Source organism: Equus quagga, chromosome 4, assembly GCF_021613505.1.
Source record: "Equus quagga isolate Etosha38 chromosome 4, UCLA_HA_Equagga_1.0, whole genome shotgun sequence".
NCBI classification, from domain to species: domain Eukaryota; kingdom Metazoa; phylum Chordata; class Mammalia; order Perissodactyla; family Equidae; genus Equus; species Equus quagga.
Genome location: NC_060270.1, coordinates 14,661,483 through 14,671,854, shown reverse-complemented (window position 1 = coordinate 14,671,854; position 10,372 = coordinate 14,661,483).

The window sequence follows — 10,372 nt, the reverse complement described above, 5'->3', positions numbered from 1 at the left end:
GGACAGAGCGTTTACCTATGCATCCATGGGGCTGTAAACCCAAGGACTGTAAATAATAAAATCATGACTGAATTTTTTCCAGAAAAACAGAAATATGAAATACACATATTGAAAGGACTCAAAGACTCAGGGAGGGCCAAGCAGGATACATGAGAGAAAGCCAACTTACAGACATCCCATAGTGAAATTAAGATCAACTTAAGAAAATCGAAGTGGAAATTCTAAAAGCTTCACGATGAAAAGAGAGAGACACAAAAGAAAAAGAATCAAAGGGACATTAAATGTCACAATGCACTGCTGGATACAAGGTGATGAGTTAATTTGCAGTGTTAAGAATATCTTTGAATTCCACTTTGCCTTTTATAAATATTGCTACACAGGTATAGTTAAAATAAAAAACATACACTTCGTGTGTGTGTGTGCGTGTGTGTGTAAGATGCACCCTGAGCTACATCCATTGCCAATCCTCCTGTTTTTTTGCTTGAGGAAGATTAGCCCTGAGCTAACATCTGTGCCGGTCTTGCTCTATTTTGTATGTGGCTTGATGAGTGGAGTAGGTCCACAGCTGGGATCCGAACCTGCGAACCTGGGCTGCCTAAGTGGAGCATACGGAAATTTAACCCCTTGACAATGGTGCACACCCCAACTTGTTTTTAATTAAACATAACATTGATAGAGGAAAGTGCCTACATTGTAAGTGCACAGCTTGAATTCTCATAATCGTGCCCTAGGACTTCCAGTTCCATGTTGAATAGAAATGGCAAGAGTGGGCATCTTGCCTTGGTCCTGATCTTCGAGGGAAAGCTTTCAATTTTTCACTGTTGAGTTTGATGTTAGCTGTGGGCTTGTCAACAGAGCCAGAAGTAGATCCAAACACTGAACATGCTTTAGCTCTCCAAAGCTCCTTGGATTCCCTTTGCCTGCCCTTCCTGTCACTCCTACCCTCCCACCACTCAGCTACTTTTGACATCATAGACTAGGCTTGCCTACTTGTGAGCTTCATATCAATGGCATTATAGAGTATGTCCTCATTGGTATCTGGGTTCTGTCACTCAAGAATAGATTTGAAAATCTTATTGCTGTTATTTGCGTGTAGTTGCAGTTCATTCAGTCTTGCTGCTGTATTCTATGCCATTCTGTAAATTCCATGTATTACATTTATTTATCTGTTCTACTGTTAACAGACATTTGTTTGTTTCCAATTTGGGATTATTTTTAATAGTGGTAGGCTAAACATTCTTATACATGGCATTTCATGAACATAATGTACACCATTATGTTTATTATTTTTTATTTTTGCCATATATATCTTTTCCTATTGTTTTATTTTTAATCTTCTTCTATTCTTTTTTTTTACAAGTGTGTAGATGATATTTTGTAGATGATTATGCTGGAACTCAATTTATGAAATCTACTGAAAGACTCTATCCTAGATTTTATGAGCAAAATATTATAAAATTACAGGATGGAAAAAAGATTTTATCAAGCATATAGTTCTCAGAAAATTTACTACATCAAGACTCTCCTTGAGAACATTTTCGAAAGAAGTGTTCTAGAAAAAGGAAAAGTTAATCCAGGAGGATGTTCCATAGAAAGATATGTAGAAAGGACAAATACATTATTAAAATTTATAATTGCCTTAAAAAAGCAAGGTCCTCAAAATTGTCTCTCTTCCAATCCATGAACAAGGGATGTTGTTCTGTTGTGTCTTCTCTAATTTCTTTCATTAATGTTTTTGTAGTTTTCAGTATACAAATCTTTCACATCCTTAGGTAGGTTTATTCTTAAGTATTTTATTCCTTTTGATGCTATTGTAAATGGAATTGTTTTTCCTAATTTCCTTTTCAGATAGTTCATTGTTAGGGTATAGAAACACAACTGATTTTTGTTTGTTAGTTTTGTATCCTGCAGCTCTACTGAACTTGTTTGTTCTAAAAGTTTTTTTATGGAGTCTTTAGGGTTTTCCATATTTAAGATCAGGTAATCTGAAAACAGGGACAGTTTTACTTCTTCCTTATTGATTTCTATTTATTTCTTTTTCTTGGCTAGTCGCTTTGGCTAGGACTTCCAGTACCATGTTGAATAGAAATGGCAAGAGTAGGCATCTTGCCTTGGTCCTGATCTTAGAGGGAAAGCTTTCAATTTTTCACTGTTGAATTTGATGTTAGCTGTGGGCTTGTCATATATGACCTTTATTATAATGTCCCTTCTATTCCTAGTTTGTTCAGAGTTTTTATCATGAAAGGGTGTTGAATTTTGTCAAATGCTTTTTCTACATGTAGTGAGGTGATCATTTGATTTTTATCCTTTATTCTGTTAATGTGATGTATCACATTAATTAATTTTCAGATGTTGAACAATTCTTCCACCACAGGGATGAATCCCACTTGGTCACGGTGTGTGAACCGTTTAATGAGTTGTTGGATTTAGTTTGCTGGTATTTTGTTGAAGATTTTTACATCTGAATTTCTTAGGGATAGTGGACAATAGTTTTCTTTTCTTGTGTTGTTTTTGTCTGGCTTTGATATCAAGGTAATGCTGGCCTCATAAAATGAGTTCAGAAGTGTTTTCTCTCCTTCAATTTTTTGAAAGAGTTTGAGAAGCATTGGCATTAATTCTTGTTTAAATGTTTGGTAGAATTCATTAGTGAAGTCATCTAGTCCTGGCCTTTTCTTTGTTGGGAGGTTTTTGATTACTGACTCAATCTCCATACTAGTTATGGGTCTGTTAAGATTTTCTACTTCTCCATGATTTAGTCTTGGTAAGTTGTATGTTTCTAGGAATTTACCCATTTCTTTTAGGTTATCCAGTTTGTTGGTGTATAATTTATCATAGTAATCTCTTATGATCCTTTTTATTTCTGTGGCATTAGCTGTAATGCCTCTTCTTTCAGTTATTATTTTATTTATTTGAGTCTTCTCTCTTATTTTCTTAGTCTAGCTAATGGTTTGTCAATTTTGTTTATCTTTTTAAAACACAACTCTTAGTTTTGTTGATTTTTTTCCATTTCATTTATTTCTTCTTTAATCTTTGTTCATTCCTTCCCTCTGCTAACTTTGGGCTCAGCTTTTTCTTCTTTTTCTAGGTCCTTAAAGAGTGGAGTTAGGTTTTTTATGCAATTCCTATCAAAATTCACAAAGAATTTTTTTAACAGAAGTAGAAAAAACAATTCCAAGGTTCATATGGAACGCAAAAGACCACGAATAGCCGAATTAGTCTTGAGAAAGAAGAATGAAGCCAGAGACATCACATTTCTTGATTTCAAAATATAGCACAAAGCTACAGTAATCAAAACAGTATGGAACTGTCATAAAGACAGGCATATAGACCAATGGAATAGAATAGAGAGCTCAGAAACAAATCCACACGTGTATAGTCAACCGATCTTTGACAAGGGTGCCAAGAACACAATGGGGAATGAATCACCTCTTGAACAAATGATGCTGGGAAAACTGGATATTCACATGCAAAAGAATGAAATTGGACCCTTATTCTACACCACACACAAAAATCAACTCAAAATAGATTAAAGACTTAAATGTAAGACCTAAAACTATAAGACTCCTAGAAAAACCCATAGAGGAAAAGCTGCATGACATTGGTCTTGGCAATGATTTCACGAATGTAACACCAAAAGTACAGACAACAAAAGCAAAACTAGACAAATGAGACTATATTGAGCTAAAAGTCTTCTGCACAGTAAAGAAAATAATCAACAGAGTGAAAGGGAAACCTACAGAATGGGGGAAAATATTTTCAGGAGTCCTTAGAAGATGTAAAACGCATCACAACCACCAAATGTTCGTTTCTCACCTTCATTAATGACTTTTAAGAGTGTAACCTATTTGTGTGTGTTACAGATATGTAACAGGAAACAATTGCTCAGAGGTACTGGCAAGTAACTCCAGGGTAGGTGGAAACATTCAGTCGCTCTCAGGGTTTGTCCTCCATCTGAATCTCGGAGGTCTTGCCTCAGCCCCAAAATGCTTGCAGAGGAGACTGTCCTTATTTCTTCCAATTACAGTCATATCATCTGGCCTAATGAGTTTCTAAAACTAGTTTTACTTTTATTTATGGCATGTTTCCTGGTGTATTTTTAAATTAATCAGTGCCAGTAATAAAAGATAACATGACCCACGCAAAAAGAAAATTTCAAACCATATATCTGATAAGAGGTTAATCCCTAAAATATATAAAGGGCTCCTACAACTCAATAGCAAAAAACCTTAATAACCCAGCTAAGAAATAAGCTAAGGATTTGAACAGGTATTTCTCCAAAGAAGATACAAATGGCCAAAAGCTATATGAAAAAATGCTCAATGTTACTAATCATCTGGGAAACGCAAATCAATACCGCAATGAGATATCACCTGACACCTGTCAGGATGGTTATTATAAAAAAAAAAAAAAATACAACCTGTTGGTTAGGATGTGGAGAAATTGGAACCCTTGCTCGCTATAGTGGGAATGCAAAATGATACAGTCACTATGGAAACCAGTGTGGATATTTCTCAAAAAATTAAAAATAGAATTACATATGATTCAATCCCATTTCTGGGTATTTATATAAAAGAATTGAATTCATATCTTAAAGAGATATTAGCATGCCCATGTTCATTACAGAACTATGCACAATAGCCTAAGTGAGGCAACAACCTAAATGTCTATCTACAGAGGAATGGATAAAGAACATGTGGTATATACATACAATCAAATATTACTCAGCATTAAAAAGAAGCAAATTCTGCAATATGAGACAACATACATGAAGTTCGAGGGCATTATGCCAAGGAAAACAAGCCCAGTCACAGAAAGGTAAATGCTGTGTGATTCCACTTATGTGAGATATCTAAGATAGTCAAATTCATAGAATCAAAGAGTGAGATGGAGGTTGCCAGGCGGTGGGGAGAGGGAGAAATGGGTAATTACTAACCAATGAGCGTAAGTTAAGCAACATGAATAAGTTCTAGAAATCTGCTGTACAATATTGTACCTATAATCAACAGTACTATATTTATGCTGAAAAAATTTGTTAGGAGGGTAAATCTCATGTTAAATGTTCTTACTACAATAGAATAAAATTTTCAAAAATTAGAAATAAAACGATAAAAATCGGCATAAAAATTTAAAATTGAATGAGCCAATGACTTTGAAAGCTACTAAACTGAAATTAAAGAATTTCCCTGCCAAAAAACCCATAGACCCAGATGATTGTTAAGGAATAGAAATCTCTATCCTATATACGTTTCTAAAAGAGGAAATATTAAATGGCTAAGCTCTTCTTTTCAGGATAGCGTTAATTTCAAAAGCTTAATTTGAAACCTTTGTTTCAAAGTTAGAGAAACATAATTCAAAAAATGAAACTATATATGGTTTACTTATAAAGCAAAAAAAAAAATTCCCAGAATGGTTTTACCATTAGAAAATCTGTCATTGTAATTTATCATATTAGTGGACTACAATGGAAAATTCATATGACTATCTCAACAGGCACAAAAAAATTACTTCTTAAATTCAACAACCTATATATGATAAAATCACAGAAAATATAAATAATAAAACATTTCCTAAACTTGATAATATGCTTAATAGCCAAACACTATAGTAAATATCATACTTAGAAAAATTTCACGTCTTTAAATTCAGAAATGAGACAAAGATAACTGTTGTTGCTATTATTTAATATAAAAAAGAGGTATAAGGATTGGAAAGGAAGAAGCAAAAATGTCATTATGTGTAACAGATGATCATCTCCATGGAAAACCATTAGATCAAAAGAAAAACTTTGAATTAATAGAGGTTTGCAAATACAGGCTAACTTACAAAATCCAGAACTGTTCCTAAACCACTAATAAGCAGCTGGAAAATTTCATTAAAAAAATAAGATGCCATTTATTATAGTGAACAAATTAAAAGTACCAAGGCATTAACTTAGCAAAATTTACACAAAATCTGCAGAAATAAAATTATTAAACTTTCCCAAAAGACATTTAGAAAGACTTGAAAAAATGGATAACATATTTATAGGTGGATCAAATTACATCAGTACTATCAATACTCCCCAAATTAAATTAATCTATAAATTCAATGTAAGACTGACCAAAATTCCAACTATATATTTTTAAGAATGTAATAAATGTATCTGGGGTCGGCCCTCCAGCCAAGTGGTTAAGTTCCTGCTCCCTGCTTCTGTGGCCCAGGTTTCCCGGGTTTCGATTCTGGGCGCAGACCTAGCACTACTCATCAAGCCATGCTGAGGCAGTGTCCCACATAGCAGAACTAACAGGACCTGCAACTAGAATATACAACTGTGTACTGGGAGGCTTTGGGGAGAAGAAGAAGAAAAAAAGATTGGTGACAGATGTTAGCTCAGGGCCAATCTTAAAATAAAATAAAATCTTTAAAAAATTCTAAATAAATAAATTTATTTCATGATATGTGTGTGTGTGTGTGTGTGTGTGTGTATCCATGAATAGATACATCAAGTTAGAAAACAAAAGCTGGGAATCTCTCTTTACCAGATTTTAACACATAACGAAAGACTGTAGTAATAAACCTATATGCAATTATGAAGAAACAAAAAATTAAAACAATGGAACAAAGTTCTACCCTAGAGAGCTGAAAATAGAGCTAATTGGTAAGGAAAGGATAGATTATGTAGCAGCTGGTGTTAGGAAATCTGGCTCATTATATAGTTGATGAAAAGTAATACTATATATCAATCCTTCTTTATGTACAAAGGCTTAAAGACCTAAATATGAAATAGACAAATATGAAGCTAATCAATATCAGTATATTTTTGTGAAGTTAGATGGGTGAGGACTTCTTAAATAAGACCCCAAACTCAAACTCTTAGGTGAAAAATTGATGGATTTTACAACGTTAAAGCACTAAAGACTTCTATTCTCTTAATGACATAACTGAGAAATTTAATGGAGCAATGCCAAGTAGGGAGAAGTAATCAATATCTAGTATGTAAAGGATATAAAGAATTTCTGCGAATATAGACAACCAAGCAGAAATCACATGAGAATGTAGACAAGAACTTCACAGAAGGGAAAACCTAAGTGGCTAACAAATATATGAAGACACGCTCATACTTTTTAATAATCAGAAAAAAACCCACAAATCAAAGCAGCCAATCAATTGGTGATATTGGGAGGGGTCCTGAATCAGGGGATAAACAGAAACATTCAAAGCCATTAATGCAACCTCATTTGAAACCATTAGTTCATGAAATTGGATAACAGAAACAAATCTTTGTTTCCATTTATTTTAAGAATGATTATTGCTGCTACCAAATGGATGATTTAAGACAGAAGATTAAGTCTTAAATTTGAAGTATTTGTGTGTGACAGCAAACATCACACACCTGCCAATTACCTGTGTGCAGGAAGAAAGCAGCTCAAGTTCTCCACCTCAGGCTGTGGCAGCTGGGGTCTGGTTTCACGCACATTCACTGACCTAGAGATATTATAATGACATGGATGTGTCCGTAAGAGCAACACAGCCCAAACACTCCCCCTAATGGTGTATATTGTAAGAGTATGCTATGAATAAAAAAATGGAAGGCTCAGATTCAAATTCTCTTGAAAGATTGATCAAAATATCTTTTGAAGGTTTAGTTCAGCATAAAAATACTATACAAGTTCTGCAATTACAGAACTTGTATGTTATTTCCACTCTATAATAGTGAGAGTCACAACATATGATTTGTCCTCTTGGACAAATTTATACCTTTGGTTCTTATCTGCTCTGTAAATTCCAAATTCATTTTTGTAGATAATGGACATATTCCCTTAGATGTCAAATAGGCGTTTAAAAATTAACATGTTCAAAATAGAACTCTTGGTCCTCCCTCCAAAGTTTGTTCTCCCTCTGATCTCCCCTATATTTGTAAAAGGTTCCTTCATCTATGCCAAAAAGATTAGCATCATCAGGATAGTTTTTCCCTTTCACTCTTTCCACATCTTATCCATCAGCAATCTTATCATCCTAAATATATCCCCCAATTCCCATCACAAACACCCTGCTCCAGACCACTATCAATTCCCATCTTGACTATGGCAATCATCTCTAAAAATGTCCTTCCTGGGGCCAGCCCTGTGGTGTTGTGGTTAAGTTCACATGCTCCTCTTCCGCAGTTCAGAGTTCGTAGGTTCAGATCCCAGGCACGGACCTAGCACCACTCATCAAGCCATGCCATGGTGGCGTCCCACATAAAATAGAGGAAGATTGGCACACATGTTAGCTCAGGGCCAATCTCCCTCCCAAAGAAAACAAAACCAAAACAAAAAAACCAAAAACTCCTTCCTTTCATTCTTAACTTCTAAGAAACTTTGTCCACATTCCAGCTGGAGAGATCTTTTTAAAGGGTAAATCAGAACCTTGTACTCTCTTGTTTTAAATAACTCAATGGATTGACATTACAGATAGTAGAAAACCCAAATGCCTTTCCAGGCCTGTGGGTCTTACCTGTTCTGGCCCCCATCGCTACTTCTAAATCATCATTCTAGCCACACTGACTTTCTCTTTTTTTCTTGGAGCACACCAAGCTCATTCCCACCTCGGGATCCACACTAACTCTTCCTTTGTTATGTGTAACACTCTTTGCCAATAACTTTACTCACAACCTTTTTCTGACTCAGTTCTCAGTTTAAATGTCACCCCCTCAGAGAGACCACTCAACATAAACTAGCCCCACGGTCTCTTTCAGTGATATCATTCTGCCTCATTTTCCAAACAGTACTTATCACTAGCTGGTATTTTCTTGTTTCCTTGTATATTTTCATTGACTATCTCTCCCCACTGGGAAATAAGCTTCTGAAGGCAAAGAACTTGTCTGCTGAAGTTGTATCTCTGTCTCCCACACTCATAACAATGCATAGCAATATACAGGCACTCAAGAAGCATTTGTTGAATAGACAAATCAATATTTTCTTCTATTAGTCCTGTAAAGTAAGATCACTTCCATCTTTCTATGCCTTTGTCAGGTAGACTTATCTCAAGTTTCTAATCTAACTGTTCTTTTTTTTTTAAAGATTTTATTTTTTTCTTTTTTCTCCCCAAAGTCCCCCAGTACATAGTTGTATATTCTTCGTTGTGGGTCCTTCTAATTGTGGCACGTGGGATGCTGTCTCAGCGTGGCCTGATGAGCAGTGCCATGTCCGCACCCAGGATTCGAACCAATGAAACACTGGGCCGCCTGCAGCAGAGCGCGCGAACTTAACCACTCGGCCATGGGGCCAGTCCCTCTAACCGTTCTTTTTTACCACTCAGTGGACCCCCTCCCACCAGCTGTCTGAAGTTTATATGCTCTCGCCTGTCAAAATCTGTCCGCAAGAAAGAATCTCAAACTCAATTTACCACAAGCATGAATGGTTACTAACAGCCTACCATTATAACAAATCCAAATATCATTTGGTATCATTTTAACGTGGATAAATCCTCGGCTGCAAGAATCATCAAGCATATGGAAAATAATTTTCCCTGATGATTCTTTCCATAATGAATTTTGGATTTTTTTTTTTCAGATTTGAAGCTAGCTCCATTATACCCACCTTCTCTATCACAGACAAGTGATAATGCAACTTACTTTTTCTTTCTCCAAACAATAAAGAGAACAATAAGTGAAATACAGAGAAAAATTATGAAGACACCAACTATAGGCAGCCAAGCATAAGAAGAACCAGAAGTACATGAAAAACACGAACCAGAAACACATTCTTTTTGACTGTACTTTTCTATGCTCTGTGCTGTTTGGATACTTTCATTTGTGATGTTCTTTTGACTCACCATTGCTTTGCTGACATTCAAATTGATGAGATATTTAATTTTATAAAAGAATATACTAATCTACATTCAAATTGAAGACATAAGATTTAATATCATCCTTCCACTCTTAAAAGTTAAAAAGAAAAAGATATAACCACCTAACTATTCACCTAGCTATAACCACCTAAAAATGTTTAAGCAAAATATAATAATTGGATGAAATATTATCCAATTACTAAAATGGAATTTCTGAAGAGTCTGCAATAATCTCAGAAAATAAATTTATAATAATAATAATTAGTATCTAAAATTAATGGTCTAAGCAATGTGATAAACATTTTATAAGGATTATTTACATCAACTAGGTGAGTACAATTATTAGGTATAAGTGGGAAGATGGAGGCTCTGAGATGTTAAGAAAATTGCCCAAAGATGCACAGTGATTAGGAGGCAAAACTGGGAAGCGAGTTCACTTCTGTCTGACTCCAGAGCCTGTACTCTTAATAAAAAAATAAATTATAAAATTTTGAGTATCAACAATTTTTACAGTAGCTATTTTGACCACAACATTCCTAAATTGTATAACAGACTTCACTTC